Raw genomic sequence first — 17,301 nt, 5'->3', positions numbered from 1 at the left:
CATACAAGTAGTTTGGATTCTCTATGCACATTGCTTCTTCAGTACTGAACACATCGCTCCAAAATTGCAGGGTCAGGCATCAGTTGCATGTGCTCAGGGAACATAACTGTTACGTCCAGCTTCGAAATGACGCCGAAATTGTCGATTTGCATCCTCTACACTTCTACTGTCTAAATCATTAACAGTTAACACTCTACTCAATTTCAGGTATTCTAAATGAACACTATCCTACAAAATGGCCTGGTTGTAATAAAGATTCCTAAGCTCCATTTTCATTCACAAAGCTTCATTTTTACTTAGGTACAACTTTCTCAGTCAAAAACCTCCTGATAAAGTCTGTCGTTGTCATCTTAGTCATTAGTTTGGCCGTGTTGCTGATGAAGGCACCGGCACGTCCTAAAACCTGGTAAGCTATGTTGAGTGTCTGGTAATCCATCAAGTGCGACTGCAGCAGGACACGTAGTAACTGGATAATGATGCAAAACCAGCAGCTGTATTTGAATCTAACGTCTTTTATTCTTTTTAAAACGTACAATCACTTTCGATACCACATGGTGTCCTCTCCAGGCCCCGAACGTAACCTGCCATCCACAACCTTTTCATGTGCAATGAACAGAATCGTATGCAGCGGGCCAAAATTAACTCGATTCCGTACCTTCCCTGCCAATAACAAGCCCAGCATTGTCGTCTGGCCACGTTGGGCTTGGTATTGCCAGGGAAGGCACAGAATCGAGTTAATTTTGGCCCGCTGCATACGAATCTGTTCACTGCACATGAAAACAGCTGTGGATGGCAGGTTACGTTCGGGGCCTGAAGAGGACACAATGTGGTATCGAAAGTGGTAGCATGTTTTAAAAAGAATAAACGACGTTACATTCAAATACAGTCGCTGGTTTTGTCGTCATTATTCAAGTACCGATAAGACAGTTTCCGTCCACTGGAACTTTGTTATATGGAAGACAGTTAATCTGTGTCTTCAAAAACTTCAGAAAGTTCCAATAGAAGACTACAGCTCAGATAGCAATACGGAGTAACTTTATTTTGGACCAGGAAGCACAATTATTATTTTGATCACAAACAACAGTTTTTCGTTATCAGTTGTCTTTGAATTTCTCATTAATTTTCTTAATTCGTTGTTTTGCTTATTAAAATCATTCTATACATTCGAACATCGCGAAAATTTCGGAAAAAACGACTGTCATATGATTAAAAGGAAACAACGTTAGTTACGTTACGTTTACGGCAAAATTAAGAAACATTCATAAGTTGTTTACGATCTTTAGTCACATTCTTTTTACTTCATATCATAAACCGCATATTCATATCAGTTATCTTTTCCAGTACAACCAAACTGCAACGTACGAAAAATTGTAACTTTTTTGTACTACGTAGTTTTCCTCCTGTCTGTAAATAAACAATATTTAAAATAAAATTGAAATTGTGAGTGCATAATTCAGGTTTCATTCGAAAATTGGTGATTTACAACTGAAACAAAGAGTTAACATAGTAAAAATAAAAATACAGTTGTATCATATAGGTTTATAAAACGCAATTTTCGAAAAAAAACTAAAAACGGCGCAAAACAAAAATATATCAAAAATGGCTTCAATGCTTGGTCAAGCTCTTATAAAAGACGTTTCTGTTGTTTATAAACAGCTTCCGCATTTAATGCGAATAACACGAAACTCTCGCCTTTGATCATGATGAAAAATGTTCTATTACGTACAAGATAACTACAATAATTATATAGATTGTTTTATGTTTGTACATGTAAACTGCATCTGCAGTAAAAGTAACTATTTTGATTATATAAAATGGCTGGCTTTAATCGATCGAATGATTTTCATTACTTATAAAACGAAATTTATATTCACTAATACTGAATGATATGCGGTTCTGATAACGCGCATAACAAACAATCAAAGAGAAGTAGTCGGCTCCAGGGTTTTCTTTACACATTCATTTATAAAGGCTGATTCTTGCCAAGAAGACAACAGCAAACAGCCACTATTGATAATTCTATTTATCGGATTCTAAACAACAAACTCATCTTCTGAGGACCATTCACTTCTAGATACAGATTTCTTGAGGTTTACAGAAGTTTTCCTCTCTTTATTTCGCTATGTGGTGAAAGATTCTTGAGATGGTGGTACCCTTGAGTAAAAAATGTCAGAAATGACCTACTTAAACTTTCCTATGCCTAATAATGATCAAACACAACGTGAACAAATGTTTAAGATTAAGCTGCTGTAGTTTTGTTTTACTTGCGTCTCTTGCAACTCTTATATTTTGTATAATCTGGAGCTAAGTATGTATTTAAAAACCTAACAATAGCATCACTCCGTTTTCTTCAGGCACCTTGTCTGCCATGTGTAAAGTTAACAGCTGAGCTGAATCCATCTATATACTACTCCATCTTATTCACGTGTACATTTTTCTCTTTTCCTGTTACTCGAAAGCTAGCTAAAAATTCGTAATTGTCGGTTGCGTATTTCATCCTTTTTTTTCCTTTTATCTGCCTCCTTCCTGTATTTCAGCTCAACTTCTTCATCAAAATTACATGTCATTCTGCTATTTTTCTATCTATTTCTGGATATTACTTAGCTAGCCTCCATCGTGTGTTGTTGCATATCCAACAACGTGCATAAAAGGAATTGAAACACTTAAATAGCAAGAGTAAAATTACCGCATGTACTGAATATTTAAAATGCGTTGCACGTGTCTGAGTATTGCGTAAATTCGCGATGTGGGCAAATCACGAAGCCGTGTGGCTGGAATGACCGGGCTAATCACCAGTGTCATCTTGTCCTCGCGAATTTATGCCCGCTCCTAATAGGGTTTGTGCGCCCGGATTATGCATGAGATGCAATTAATAATGCCAGATATACCGTGCTTGATTTATGGAGTGTTTGTCCTAATTCTGGACGCCGGTACGTAGGTACGGCTTCATTGACCGCTTGCACCGTCCCCCCACCTTGTAAAGTAGTGACTATTTATGCCTTCATTGTTTAATCGCACGACCGTCTGCCTGCTGCCATTTGCTGATCTAGAAGAATAAAAGTCGTGTACCTTAATTTAGGTGTTTATGTTAAATCAGTTGATACTCGAATTTCCGAGACAACGAATCGCTCTAATTAGAAGGTTATTTTTCCAAAAGACTTGGCTATGTTTTAATCTGAGGGTTTGAATTTAGTACAGTGGAACTGAAACTGAAAATCAAATATTTAAGTTCGTATTACAACCTGGTTTCTATAGCCAACGTTGTTTATTGGCACGTGAACACACTTGATTATCAACTTGATTACCAAACAACGCATTCTACTGTTTCTCGAACAACAAAGCATGTAGTTCTACTGTCTGTAGTTATTTATTACTTAAATAATTCATCCTCGGTTCTAACAGCTAACGCACAGTGCGTCAATCAGCAGACCTCTCGCTATTAATAATCGTAGACTGAACTAATGAAACAGACAACAGCGGTGAATTCGAATGTCAGAAATGAGTTATATTGCTCTATCTTTCCCTGACCCCCAGCCCCACCCCAGCTCTCTCTCTCTCTCTCTCTCTCTCTCTCTCGTTCTCAAACATCAATTAGCAATTAGTCTATGTTCGACCACACTGTTTTGTTTAAGTGTGTTGTACATTGACAAAATTACAACGTTGCTATTAAAATTACTGTTAAGTACAGAAACAATTTAACGTCAAACCTCCTCACATTGTTAGTAACTCCTTCATATTGACTGAGGATGAACAAGAAACATTTTTTTAAGTGAGCGTTATACAATGCATCCTGTAGCCGCTAGAAGTCATCGGAAGGCATGTCGATTTAAGTTCTGCAGCCAGCTGTCGACCGAATGATTGGCCACGTGAGTCGATTTTTGTAAAGGGGCTACACTCATTATCTGACAAATTTTCAATTTTTTATCATTTTCGAAACTCCTTAGATACGCCAAGCTATAAGCTCAAAAAGGGAATTTGTAATGCCTCGCGTTCAGCGAGAAATACATGCCAAGGACTGCAGTTGTTTCTAAATGGGCATATGTCACTGGCTTCCACCTCTTTCAAAAAATCTGTTGACAACGCTGTAAGAAGCTGTTTAATTATTTTTCTTTTTTTTTCTTTTTTTGCTTATTTTATAGCCTGTGATGTACTGGAGGGTGTTTTATAACTGTTCTCTTCACAATTACTAGTTCACATGAAATCGAGAACAACGAGTGATAGTGACTGTGTCTGTAATGGTGACTGCCTAGAATAATAGCATAAAACAAAACTTGGTAGCCGGCCGAGTGGCCGAGAGGTTCTAGGCGCTGCAATCTGGAACCGCGTGACAGCTACTGTCGCAGGTTCGAATCCTGCCTCGGGCATGGATGTGTGTGATGCCCTTAGGTTAGTTAGTTTTCACTAGTTCTATGTTCTAGGGGACTGATGACCTCAGAAGTTAAGTCCCATAGTGTTCAAAGCCATTTGAATCAAAACTTGGTGCCTTAATTATGAAAGGTAAACAAAGTTAAGTCCATCCCACTCAGTTTTTTATGTTATCTGCAGAGACAAGATCGTTGAGGCTGAAAAAGTGGAAACTCCCTGCAGGTAAGATACCGTTCTTCCATTATTTCATTCCGTTTTTCTTATTAATAGTGTAGCAGTACACTGTCTCGTTATTTGGTTTATAGCAAAAAACTAATATAGATATTATTTATGGGTAACCAAAGTAGTTTTAAATGATTGGCTTCCTCTCTATGATAACTTACATGAACCATTTGTGTTTGCTGCAGCAATAATTACTGATATGCTTCTTACTTTCCCTTTCTTTCATTATAAGTACAAGAAAGTGCTTAGATAATCTGTGGGAAAGACAACTTTTCCAAAATTTTTCAATATTCCCAGGAAGAATGCCCAACATTTGTACATACAAGCCTCGTTTCATGTAGATGACATTAACCAGAGAAGACCAGAGAATAGAAATAATCCCAAAGTAGTGAAAATGATACTTCCTCTTGCCATATAGTAGTAGGAAGTGATTGGAAGAAGGTGTGCATGAAAGCATTTCTTTCAATTTTTTCATGTTAGAGAAAGACGAGTCATAACAGTCACTGCTCTAAAATTGCTGGAATTACTCCAGAAGATAAAAACTGTGGAAATGTTAACTAATCTCTTTCACTTGAAATTCATGAGCCTATTCACGATCAGATTAGAAATAAATTGATAAAACTTCAGTATTTCTATTAAAATTACCATTAACTGGAGAAAAAATTTAGTTATCAAACCTAATAAAATTGTTAGCAAAGCCCTCATATTGACTGAAAATGAGCAAGGAATACATTTCTATGTTAACATTATACGATGTATTATTTGTTCGCCAGAAGTCCTTGAAAGATATGTCGATAGACGTTCTGCAGACAATTACCCACTGTTTCGACTACTTCTGCTGTCACATATCGTCGTACGTATAGCACATTCCATTTAGCTTGTCATTATAGGAGAATCAAATATTCATTGTACTGTCTGCGTCTGTATGTGTGTGTTTGCGTGAAAGGCCCGTTGCAGAAAGGTCTTCACCGAGTGACTTATCTATAGAAAGATCTCACTCTGTGTAAGGCAGGAAGGAAAAATTAAGGTCCCTTCGACAAGGATATCCTTACACAGAGAGAGATCACTAGTCCGGATTCTGAAAAGATGGAGTACGAAATTGTCGTGCCGAATGAAAAGATCAGTCTCGGTATTTGTCGTAAGCGATGTAGCGAAGTTACGGAAAACATAAATCCTGATGCTCATAACGGGATCTGGATATATCTACAGAACACCAATATTCCACTCACTTTCCACACGTGATTTCATTCCGTCAAATAGACACGTGTTACGTGATAAAAACTAATGTTTCTGTAACAGCGAGAAAAGAACGCGAAGCAGGAATTCTGTGGCTGCTCCATTAACTCCGCACGAAATTATTTATCGACCAGCAGACGTTGATCGCCCTGCATCTCACGCTAATTCTTTCGACTTTTCCATCCAAATGTTAAATGATCAATCCTGAAACAGAGAAACTATAACAAATATGGCTGCTATACATGATTTATTCGTCTTCAACGCACTATATTTTCCAAACTATTACATGCACAGATAAGACTGATGCATAAAAGGACCATAAACCCACCGAATATGCATTTTGTATGCGTATGTATGTGCAGTGCATTGACAAAATGACGACAAAACAAGAAAAGAGTTTCTTGGGTTGGCATAAGCGAGATGTTTATGTGCTACAACAGTGCAGCGTGCATTCTGGAGGAATTATATAATATCTTCATAATATTGTGGGGTATGAGCAAGACTCACCGAAGGTTAATGTTTTCTGTACAGTCTGACGTGAAGCTGTGTGGGCTGATTTTCTTCTTTAAGCAGATTGCGATGGGAGTACAGTACCTTAATATACTGCAGTTGTGATTGCTTCCAGAAGTCATTGCTGATACAAAAAATTCATATTTCAACAGCAAGGGAGAACAGCTCATTGGAGCATCGATTTTCATCGCTACCTAAACGATTAACTTAAGCATCGCTGTACTGAGTTTATTGGTGAAGATGACGTTGCTATATTCCGTCGCCCCAGCTCAGCTAACACAACGCCTTCTAACTTTTTCCCTTGCAGCTACATCAACACCCTTGTTTACGTACCCCCTCCCCCAAGAACACTGCAACGATAGCTCAGTGATCGCATCAGTGCTGCTATGATGCACACTGGCAGGATGTTGCTACATAAGGTAGCAGAATTCCCAAGTTCGTCTACTTAGTGATACAGAATTTTGATGTTAAATTTCACTTTGTTCTCGTTTCTGCTACTTCTCATAACTTCCGTCGTCACCTATTTGCTTCAGTCCTTATTTAGCGCTCATTAGATTGTTTGTTCTATTCAACAGATCCCATACTTCTTCTTTACTTGCACCGTTTCACCTTCAATTTTAATCCTATTCGTGAAGCTTTCTTTTACTTCAGTCATTGGCTTTTAGGTATAGGGCTGAACATTAGAGGTGAAAGACTCCAACGCTGTCTTACACTCTCTTTAATTGGAGCACTCCGCTCTTGTTCTTCCGCTCTTAGTTCTTGTAGTTATTTTATATTGCCCAGGTTTCCCTTTAGGTAACCTTTATTTTTTCAGAATTTCGAACAACTTGCGTCATTTGACAGTCTCGAACGCGTTTTGCAGGTCAACAGATCCTATGAATGTGTCTTCATTTTTCTTGAGTTTAGTCTCCCTTATCAATCACAACGTGAGAACAGCCCCTCTGGTGCCTTTACCTTTCCTAAAGCCAAACTGGTCGTCGCCTAACAGTTCTTCAGTTTCCTTTTCCATTCTTCTGTACGTTATTCTTGTCAGGAACTTTGATGCACGAGCTGTTAAGTTGATCGCACGATCTAGGAGTTGAACCGCACGTGTCGCATTACACGCACTAAATTAGACACTTGTGACCCTTTGGTTAAATTGTCTGGCTGATGGCAAGTTTGGGGCATATAAAGTTAACATAATACATAATAACAGTAATAATAATATCGGGAACTAAATTAACGAACCATAAATGATGTAGGCCACACAGTTGTGATTTGGTTAGAATAATGTTTATTCAGAAAGCAAATTAATTGTGAAAGTGGTCGTATTTAGAGTTATTTTACACTCGAGCGCATATCCATTTGACACAGTTCGATCATTCACAATCTTATCGCGAAATACAAGTTATCTATGCGAAAAGTTAGAGTTCACACCAGGGGCGCGGCTGCTCACCGCTCAGAGACTCAGTCCCAAGATGCCACACAACGCGAAATTTTCTAAGCCGTTTCACTTCTTAGCTGCCTAAAGACCGGCCGTTCCCTTTCGCGTCTGCATCCAAAATGTACCCTTTGGTGTCTCCAGCCGAACGGACCCTCTCTGCCCGTCTCCGGCCGCGTTTTCCCGCGCGCTGAACATCGTCACTCAACTGACTAAGGCAATGCCCTTTCCTGGGTCTGGGTCGGGCGAGGCATGAGTCTTTCATACGAACATACACTCCTGGAAATTGAAATAAGAACACCGTGAATTCATTGTGGAAGGGGAAACTTTATTGACACCTTACTGGGGTCAGATACATCACATGATCACACTGACAGAACCACAGGCACATAGACACAGGCAACAGAGCATGCACAATGTCGGCACTAGTACAGTGTATATCCACCTTTTTGCAGCAATGCAGGCTGCTATTCTCCGATGAAGACGATCGTAGAGATGCTGGATGTAGTCCTGTGGAACGGCTTGCCATGCCATTTCCACTTGGCGCCTCAGATTGACCAGCGTTCGTGCTCGACGTGCAGACCGCGTGAGACGACGCTTCATCCAGTCCCAAACATGCTCAATGGGGGACAGATCCGGATATCTTGCTGGCCAGGGTAGTTGACTTACACCTTCTAGAGCACGTTGGGTGGCACGGGATACATGCGGACGTGCATTGTCCTGTTGGAACAGCAAGTTCCCTTGCCGGCCTAGGAATGGTAGAACGATGGGTTCGATGACGGTTTGGATGTACTGTGCACTATTCAGTGTCCCCTCGACGATCACCAGAGGTGTATGGCCAGTGTAGGAGATAGCTCCCCACACCATGATGCCGGGTGTTGGCCCTGTGTGCCTCGGTCGTATGCAGTCCTGATTGTGGCGCTCACCTGCACGGCGCCAAACACGCATACGACCATCATTGGCACCAAGGCAGAAGCGACTCTCATCGCTGAAGACGACACGTCTCCATTCGTCCCTCCATTCACGCCTGTCGCGACACTACTGGAGGCGGGCTGCACGATGTTGGGGCGTGAGCGGAACACGGTGTGCGGGACCGTAGCCCAGCTTCATGGAGACGGTTGCGAATGGTCCTCACCGATACCCCAGGAGCAACAGTGTCCTTAATTTGCTGGGAAGTGGCGGTGCGGTCCCCTACGGCACTGCGTAGGATCCTACGGTCTTGGCGTGCTTCCGTGCGTCACTGCGGTCCGGTCCCAGGTCGACGGGCACGTGCACCTTCCGCCGACCACTGGCGACAACATCGATGTACTGTGGAGACCTCACGCCCCACGTGTTGAGCAATTCGGCGGTAGGTCCACCCGGCCTCCCGCATGCCCACTATACGCCCTCGCTCAAAGTCCGTCAACTGCACATACGGTTCACGTCCACGCTGTCGCGGCATGCTACCAGTGTTAAAGACTGCGATGGAGCTCCGTATGCCTTGGCAAACTGGCTGACACTGACGGCGGCGGTGCACAAATGCTGCGCAGCTAGCGCCATTCGACGGTTCCTGGTTTGTCCGCTGTGCCGTGCGTATGATCATTGCTTGTACAGCCCTCTCGCAGTGTCCGGAGCAAGTATGGTGGGTCTGACACACCGGTGTCAATGTGTTCTTTTTTCCATTTCCAGAAGTGTAGTTCCTACGCAGCGGTTGGCGCACTGTGCAGAACGGTGAACCGAAGATTGCGGAATCGAAACGCTATGGGGAAACTTTTTTTTTGGTTTCTTCGAAACGCTATGGGGAAACTTTTTTTTTGTTTCTTCGTTACTTACATCGAAATTAAACTATAGTTGTAAATGGAATGATCGACACTAGGAGGTATCCCATGACTTTTGGCATCTCAGCTTACCCTCTACTGTACATCACTGCCAATGTCTGGCGACATGATGCGTTACGTATGGTTTGCTATTAAACCGTGCGATGAGAGAGAACCTTTTATGATTGTAAAACTAGCATGTTTTTCTATAGACACTTTTAAAAACCATGTAATTATACAAAGGCGACGTTTATAACGTGAGCAGTACACAGGGGAAACTACTGCTGTCGCCGTTTTTATGTTATATATCAACCCAGAAATTGTTAAACATCAACTGTAAAATTGTGAAAGCATTTAAGTTTATTGTGTAAACTGATGGTGGAAGGGAAATAAAAGAAAGGAAAGGAACTATTGATTTCAGCTGCATCTGGACTTATTGCAAAATCAGTGACGACTAGTGAAAGTGAGTGCGAGAAGGCGATAACCTGCTCACTGCAGTTGATTTAACCACTGCGCCACCCAGACAGTGTTTATCGCAATAGCACAGATGTCTCGGCACGCCTCTCGGCCGATCCACATCCCCATCTAGCGCCACCCTGCGGTCCCTTCTTCGTCTTCCAAGCGCAGTTATTTGAAATTTCCCCAGGAAGTCGGGCGTAATTTTGCATCTACACAGAAAGCTGTGGTTTCACTGCCCATCGAAGCGAATCAGTTATACCAATCCGTGGAGTATGTCCGAAAGGACAGACACCACGCACTCATATATGTTATTTGTTGCTGTAGTCTCCAGTCATGAGACTAGTTTGATGCAGCTCTCCATGCTACTCTATCCTGTGCAAGCTTCTTCATCTCCCGGTACCTACTGCAACCTACATCCTTCTGAATCTGCTTAGTGTATTCATCTCTTGGTCTCCCTCTACGATTTTTACCCTCCACGCTGCCCTCCAACACTAAACTGGTGATCCCTTGATGCCTCAGAACATGTCCTACCAACCGATCCCTTCTTCTAGTCAAGTTGTGCCACAAACGTATCTTCTCCCCAATCCTATTCAATACTTCCTCATTAGTTATGTGATCTACCCATCTAATATTCAGCATTATTCTGTAGCACCACATTTCGAAAGATTCTATTTTCTTCTTGTCAAAAATATTTATCGTCCATGTTTCACTTCCATACATGGCTACACTCCATACAAATACTTTCAGAAAAGACTTCTTGACACTTAAACCTATACTAGATATTAACAAATGTATCATCTTCAGAAATGCTTTCCTTGCCACTGCCAGTCTACATTTTATATCCTCTCTACTTCAACCGTCATCAGTTATTTTGCTCCCCAATTAGCAAAACTCCTTTACTACTTTAAGTGTCTCATTTGCTAATCTAATTGCCTCAGCATCACCCGATTTAATTCGACTACAATCCATTATCCTTGTTTTGCTTTTGTTAATGTTCATCTTATATCCTCCTTTCAAGACACTGTCCATTCCGTTCAACTGCTCTTCCAAGTCCTTTGCTGTCTCTGACATAACTACAATGTCATCGGCGATCCTCAAAATTTTTATTTCTTCTCCATGGATTTTAATACCTACTCCCAATTTTTCTTTTGTTTCCTTCACTGCTTGCTCAATATAGAGACTGAATAACATCGGGGAGAGGCTGCAACACTCTCTCACTCCCTTCCCAATCACTGCTTCCCTTTCATGTCCCTCGACTCTTATAACTGCCGTCTGCTTTCTGTACAAATTGAAATAGCCTTTCGCTCCCTGTATTTTACCCCTGCCACCTTCAGAATTCGAAAGAGAGTCAACATTTTCCAAAGCTTTCTCTAAGTTTACAAATCCGATATTGCTACGGAATCCAAACTGATCTTCCCCGAGGTCGGCTTCTACTAGTTTTTCCATTCGTCTGTAAAGAAGTCGCGTTAGTATTTTGCAGCCGTGACTTATTAAACCGATAGTTCCGTAATTTTCACATCGACTCAGGTCTTTCAGTGCTCTGTCAATCTCATCCCGCAGTAACATATCTCCCATTTTATCCTCATCTACATCCTCTTCCATTTCCAAAATATTGTCCTCAAGAACATCGCCCTTATATAGACCCTCTATATACTCCTTCCACCTTTCTGTTTTCCTTTCTTTCCTTAGAACTGGGTTTCCATCTGAGCTCTTGATATTCATTCAAGTGGTTCTCTTCTCTCCAAAGGTCTCTTTAATTTCCCTGTAGGCAGTATCTATCTTACCCCTAGTGAGATAAGCCTCTACATCCTTACATTTGTCCTCTAGCCATCCCTGCTTAGCCATTTTGCACTTACTGTCGAGCTCATTTTTGAGACGTTTGTATTCCTTTTTGCCTGCTTCATTTACTGCATTTTTATATTTTCTCCTTTCATCAAATAAATTCAATATTTATTCTGTTACCCAAGGATTTCTACTAGTCCTCGTCTTTTTACCTACTTGATCCTCTGCTGTCTTCACCACTACATCCCTCAAAGCTACCCATTCTTCTTCAACTGTATTTCTTTCCCCCTTTCCTGTCAATTGTTCTCTTATACTCTCCCTGAAACTCTGTACAACCTCTGGTTCTTTCAGTTTATCCAGGTCCCATCTCCTTAAATTCCCCCCTTTTTGCAGTTTCTGCAGTTTTAACCTACAGTTCATAACCAATAGATTGTGGTCAGAGTCCACATCTGCCCCTAGAAATGTCTTACAATATAAAACCTGGTTCCTAAATCTCTGTCTTACCATTATATAATGTATCTGAAACCTGTCAGTATATACAGGCTTCTTCCATGTATACAGCCTTCTTTTATTATTCTTCAACCAAGTGTTAGCTATGATTGTGCTCTGTGCAAAGTTCTACCAGGCGGCTTCCTCTTTCGTTACTTACCCCCAATCCATATTCACCTACTACGTTTCCTTCTCTCCCTTTTCCTATTGACGAATTCTAGTCACCCACGACTATTAAATGTTCGTCTCCCTTCACTATCTTGATAATTTCTTTTACTTCATCATACATTTCTTCAATTTCTTCGTCATCTGCTGAGCTAGTAGGCATATAAACTTGTACTACTGTGGTAGGCATGGGCTTCGTATCTATCTTGGCCACAATAATACGTTCACTATGCTGTTTGTAGTAGCTTACCCGCATTCCTATTTTCCTATTCATTATGAAACCTACTCCTGCATTACCCCTATTTGATTTTGTGTTTGTAACACTGTATTCACCTCACCAAAAGTCTTGTTCCTCCTGCCACCGAACTTCACTAATTCCCGCTCTACCTAACTTAAACCTATCCATTTCCCTTTTTAAATTTTCTAACCTACCTGCCCGATTAAGGGATCTGACTTTCCACGCTCCGATCCGTAGAACGCCAGTTTTCTTTCTCCTGATAACGACATCCTTTTGAGTAGTCCCTACCCGTAGATCCGAATGTGGGACTATTTTACCTCAGGAATGTTTTACCTAAGAGGACGTCATCATCATTTAACCATACGGTAAAGCTGCATGCCCTCGGGACAAATTACGGCCGTAGTTTCCCCTTGCTTTCAGCCGTTCGCAGTACCAGCACAGCAAGGCCGTTTTGGTTAGTGTTACAAGTCCAGATCAGTCAATCATCCAGACTGTTGCCTCTGCAACTACTGAAAAGGCTGCTGCCCCTCTTCAGGAACCACACATTGTCTGGCCTCTCAACAGATACCCCTCCGTTGTGGGGCTAACGAGGCCGGGGCATATGCATCAAACAGAAAGCTGATGAGCTGAGAAAACGGCCTCCAGCTGTATCGAAAACATGGTGAAGTCCCACACCCACTCGATCCTGGGGATAACTGAGGGACTCATAGCTAACTTTGAAGATTATCCCTTGGCTAACAAGTGAAACCATCGCAGCTAACAAGCAGCGAACCAGGGTGTGTGCGATCTGTGACGGTATGTGAATGTTGGCAAAGCGCGTTTGTTGCAGGTCAAAGGAGGGGAACTGATGTTCATCGAGCCCAATCCTGAGCTGTTGCAGCAGTCGTCTGCAGTTGAGGGCAGCAGTGTGACGCAGTTCAATAGTAAAATCGATGCCAAGGCTAAGTTAGGTATCAGTCACGTTGGGTGGATCAACACTCCCCTCAAACAGCCCCATACTTGTGTGCGAAGCTTGACATTTATGTATATTACGGACGCTTTCTGATGCCTCGATATAGGTCGCCACCCACATAAGTACTGCCCGGGTATCGTTGGCACATCGTAGTAGTCAAAGAACCAATTCCGCCACATACGCAGCGCATCCGAATCGATGTCCACCCAGCGACTTCCCTGTCAGTCATTTCGTAGCCCACATAACAATGGTTGTACAGCGAAGGTGTGCTCTAGCACCTACAGAGGGAACCCATATCACACCGAGCGCCTGGTCAGGATCAGTTGTGTGAGCCTACCATTATGCAGCACCCTGGATGTCGCTCCACGCAAGAGACGTGTGACCACCTCAACAATAGCTTCTGGATATCCCATATGACGGAGGACAGCAGTAAGAAAAGAATGATCGATCTCATAAAATGCCTGGCTAAAGTCCAAGGGCGCTGAAGCCGAGGGCAAATGTTGACCTCCAGCGAGGGCTGTAGCGGCAGGGCGCTGTGAGAATATTGTACGCTCCGCCGACCGACGCCTGATCTTAAAACACGACCATCCTCTCAAGTCACTCTGTCAAAAGACGCGTAAAGACCCTCATGTTGCAGTTTAGCTGGGTCAAGGGACGATTATCACTAATGTGCTGACCGTCCTGGGGTTTGTGAATAGGGGTAATGAGTCCCTCCAGAAAGACTTTGGGGAGCCACACAGCGTGGAACGTAGCCCACGTCGGCGCTAGGAGACGCCAAATAGGGAAAAATTCGATGGGTATGCCGTCAAGGCCCGGTGACTTGTTAGCAGCTCCCACCTGGATAGCATCAAGGACTTCGCCTTCTGTGTCTGGGGCCTCCAATTCCATTGCCACATCCTGTACTAATATGCTGAATGTGGGCTGGGGGACCCCTTCAATAACAGCGGTGTGAATGAGGATGGTAAACGTGCAACTGATCATAATGCTCGAGAGAGATATATCCAATGCCTCATTGGAGGTCTTGTTGCCTGCCTTCGTCATCAGTGATGGTATGAATCAGAGCCTGGGACCGTCAGCTAGAAGATAGTACATCGACAGAGCTTGAAAAGCCATATGGTGACACGTGCAGTCTCGCACCGCAGTCCTTTCATGGTAGCGGCCCATAAGGGCTGTTGTATGTGCTTTGGCGCGGTCCCCTATTGTAGATTTTTTAGATGGAAACGGCAGCGTAGAATAGTCCATCAGCACTAGGTACTAAAATTCCAAGGATTGCCTCCTCCAGGCTTCTGAGTCTCTGGCATACATCATGGCCCGGGGAGGGCAATTCCACCATAATAACAAAGAAGGGTAAGCACCACGGCGGCTGCAACACGAACCCCATCTCACCTCAATAAGCGGCAGACAGTCAAGAGACTCCAGTAGAGTCATATTCATTTTCCAATCACCGTTTCCAGTCACGCCCTCTAGAGATCGAGGGTGCCAGTGTAGATATATGTCGCATGGTCGGAAAAAGCTGCAGGCCAAATCTCCGCCAGCCGAGATATAAAAGTGATCAATGTTACAGGAGTGCGTGAAACCGGATCGGTCACCATGAACTTGGTCCCATGTGTCCAGACTAGGTGAAGACAGTCGACAATCATGGCAAGCTCTGTGCAACGCGAATGACGTGGCAGCTGATCTTCAGGGGGAGAGGTGGAATTAAAATCGCCACCTAGCATTAGTGTATCTTGTCGTCCCACGAAAAGAGGTAAGACGGCGTCTGCATAAAAAGGCAGATCGTTCCCGTCGCCACCCTGATACTGAAGTAGCGTAATCGTTAATAATTCGGACGCCGAAGTGTGTGTCAGCCATGCTCCTCGAATCCGGAAGATATTGGACGTCGTCGACAGGTGACCTTTCACGGATTAGGATCGCCACACAGCTACCGGAATCCGACGTTTGGGTAACGCAAGGGTATACTCAGATGGGCTAAGAAAACCATCAACACGCACTCCGCGTAAGAGGGCCACGTCTATGTCGGCCGCGCATAGTGCATCGTGCAGCATTTCCAGTTTATGCGGCACACATATGGTGTTGACATTAATCGTAGCTTTTTGATACTACTGTTCCGGAAGTCCAGCTGTCGAGAAAAGCGGTGCACCGGTGGTATCTGGCCGGCGTTCACTGTGATGAGGGAGTGGGGGCCACAACCGGTGGTACGCGTCCGCCCACAGTATTCCTAAGCCGTTCCGATTCCTCCTGTACATCGTCCGCCAAAGAAACAGAAGCAGCATCACTGCTGTGTCCAGGTGTAGAACCGTCAGTTCGCCGCTGTAGGTCGGCGTTTGCCACAGACGCCTTGTCAACAGATGGAGCAGGCGGCGGAGGGTACGGCGCCAAAGGCTGTGGAGCACAACAAGTTGTTTGATAAGGCGTGCTGGCTTACACTGCGCCGCAGCACGGAGCGCCATTCGCTCTTCGAACGTCGAGGAGTGCGGACGCTTAGCTCTGGGTGTCTCGCTGGGCGTTGGCTTGCTACGTTCACTTGTGTTAACGTGCCACAGCAATGCCTCTGCGACGTGCATGGCGTCGTCGCTGGCGGCGCAGTGTACCTGTGTATCGCAGCTTGAAGGCTATTGATATTGACCTTGCTGGTCAATTTAATAAACAGCAGTTAATTGGAGGCCCGAATGTGTTTCATGGACTGCATCTGAACTTTACCTGTGATGTACAGGCAGTGTTTGGAGGTAGTACTTGGCTCACACTTGCTGTTGTGTGGGGCAATCAAGCAGATTATGGTGGCCTTGAAGCCTTTTCCTGATGCTAATATTCTCACATGGAAGACATGGAGTATTTCTGAGACTACAGGATTGTTGGCTAAACAGCCTTATGGTACTCTAGTTCCAAGCATGCCATTTGTTTTGAGTACTAGGAAGAAGAAGAAACTAAATGCTGATGAGTACTTGTTTATATGGGCCAAAGTTGGTAATGGCAATTGTAAAATAAAGATTAATGGCAATTGTATGATATATTATAGAGTAGGAGGGGATGAAGAAAAGCACAAAGGCAAGCCTTCCGAGGTCGGTGCGTCGTCCGACACCGGTTCGCCATTCCGTGTCTACAATCTCAGGAGTCAATAGTCAGATGGCGTAGGACTACGTCCTCATTGACTTCCGTTTCCGGACGTGTTGTTCCGTACCGGATTGGTATCGGTACTCATCTGACGCCGATCCAACCGCAAGGAAAGCAGAGGTAGTACGACTTACCGGTCGATGTCCATCGCAACGGTAACCTCTCGGGTGCCGACCGAAATCGGAGGGCGCCGTTTCCTCCAGAGGTCATGGAGAGGAATTCTGAAGACTCTCCGCTTCGCCAGTGGCCGGCACCGACAGCAGATCGGAAGGAATCTGGTCCGGTGCATCCGACATCTTCGCAACAGAGGCGTAGTTGACAGGGAGCACTGTAGGTGACACGCGCGGTGTGGTGTCTTCCACTGGCGTCCGAATTAGGCGTCTGCGGAGACAATCCGACCGGACGTGATCACAGCCCGCACAAGTTTGGGGGTTGACCGTGGCACATGACTATCGTCGGCATACTGCTAATCATCAAACAAGACGGCCCGTGCTTTGTCAATTCAAGTTTGATCTGACGCACGCTATTTAAGACGTGCTGGGTTTCGAAAGTCTGC

This window comes from Schistocerca gregaria, chromosome 8 (genome assembly GCF_023897955.1).
Source record: "Schistocerca gregaria isolate iqSchGreg1 chromosome 8, iqSchGreg1.2, whole genome shotgun sequence".
NCBI classification, from domain to species: domain Eukaryota; kingdom Metazoa; phylum Arthropoda; class Insecta; order Orthoptera; family Acrididae; genus Schistocerca; species Schistocerca gregaria.
The sequence above is the reverse complement of the archived record's forward strand: the minus strand, read 5'-3'. Positions refer to the sequence as shown.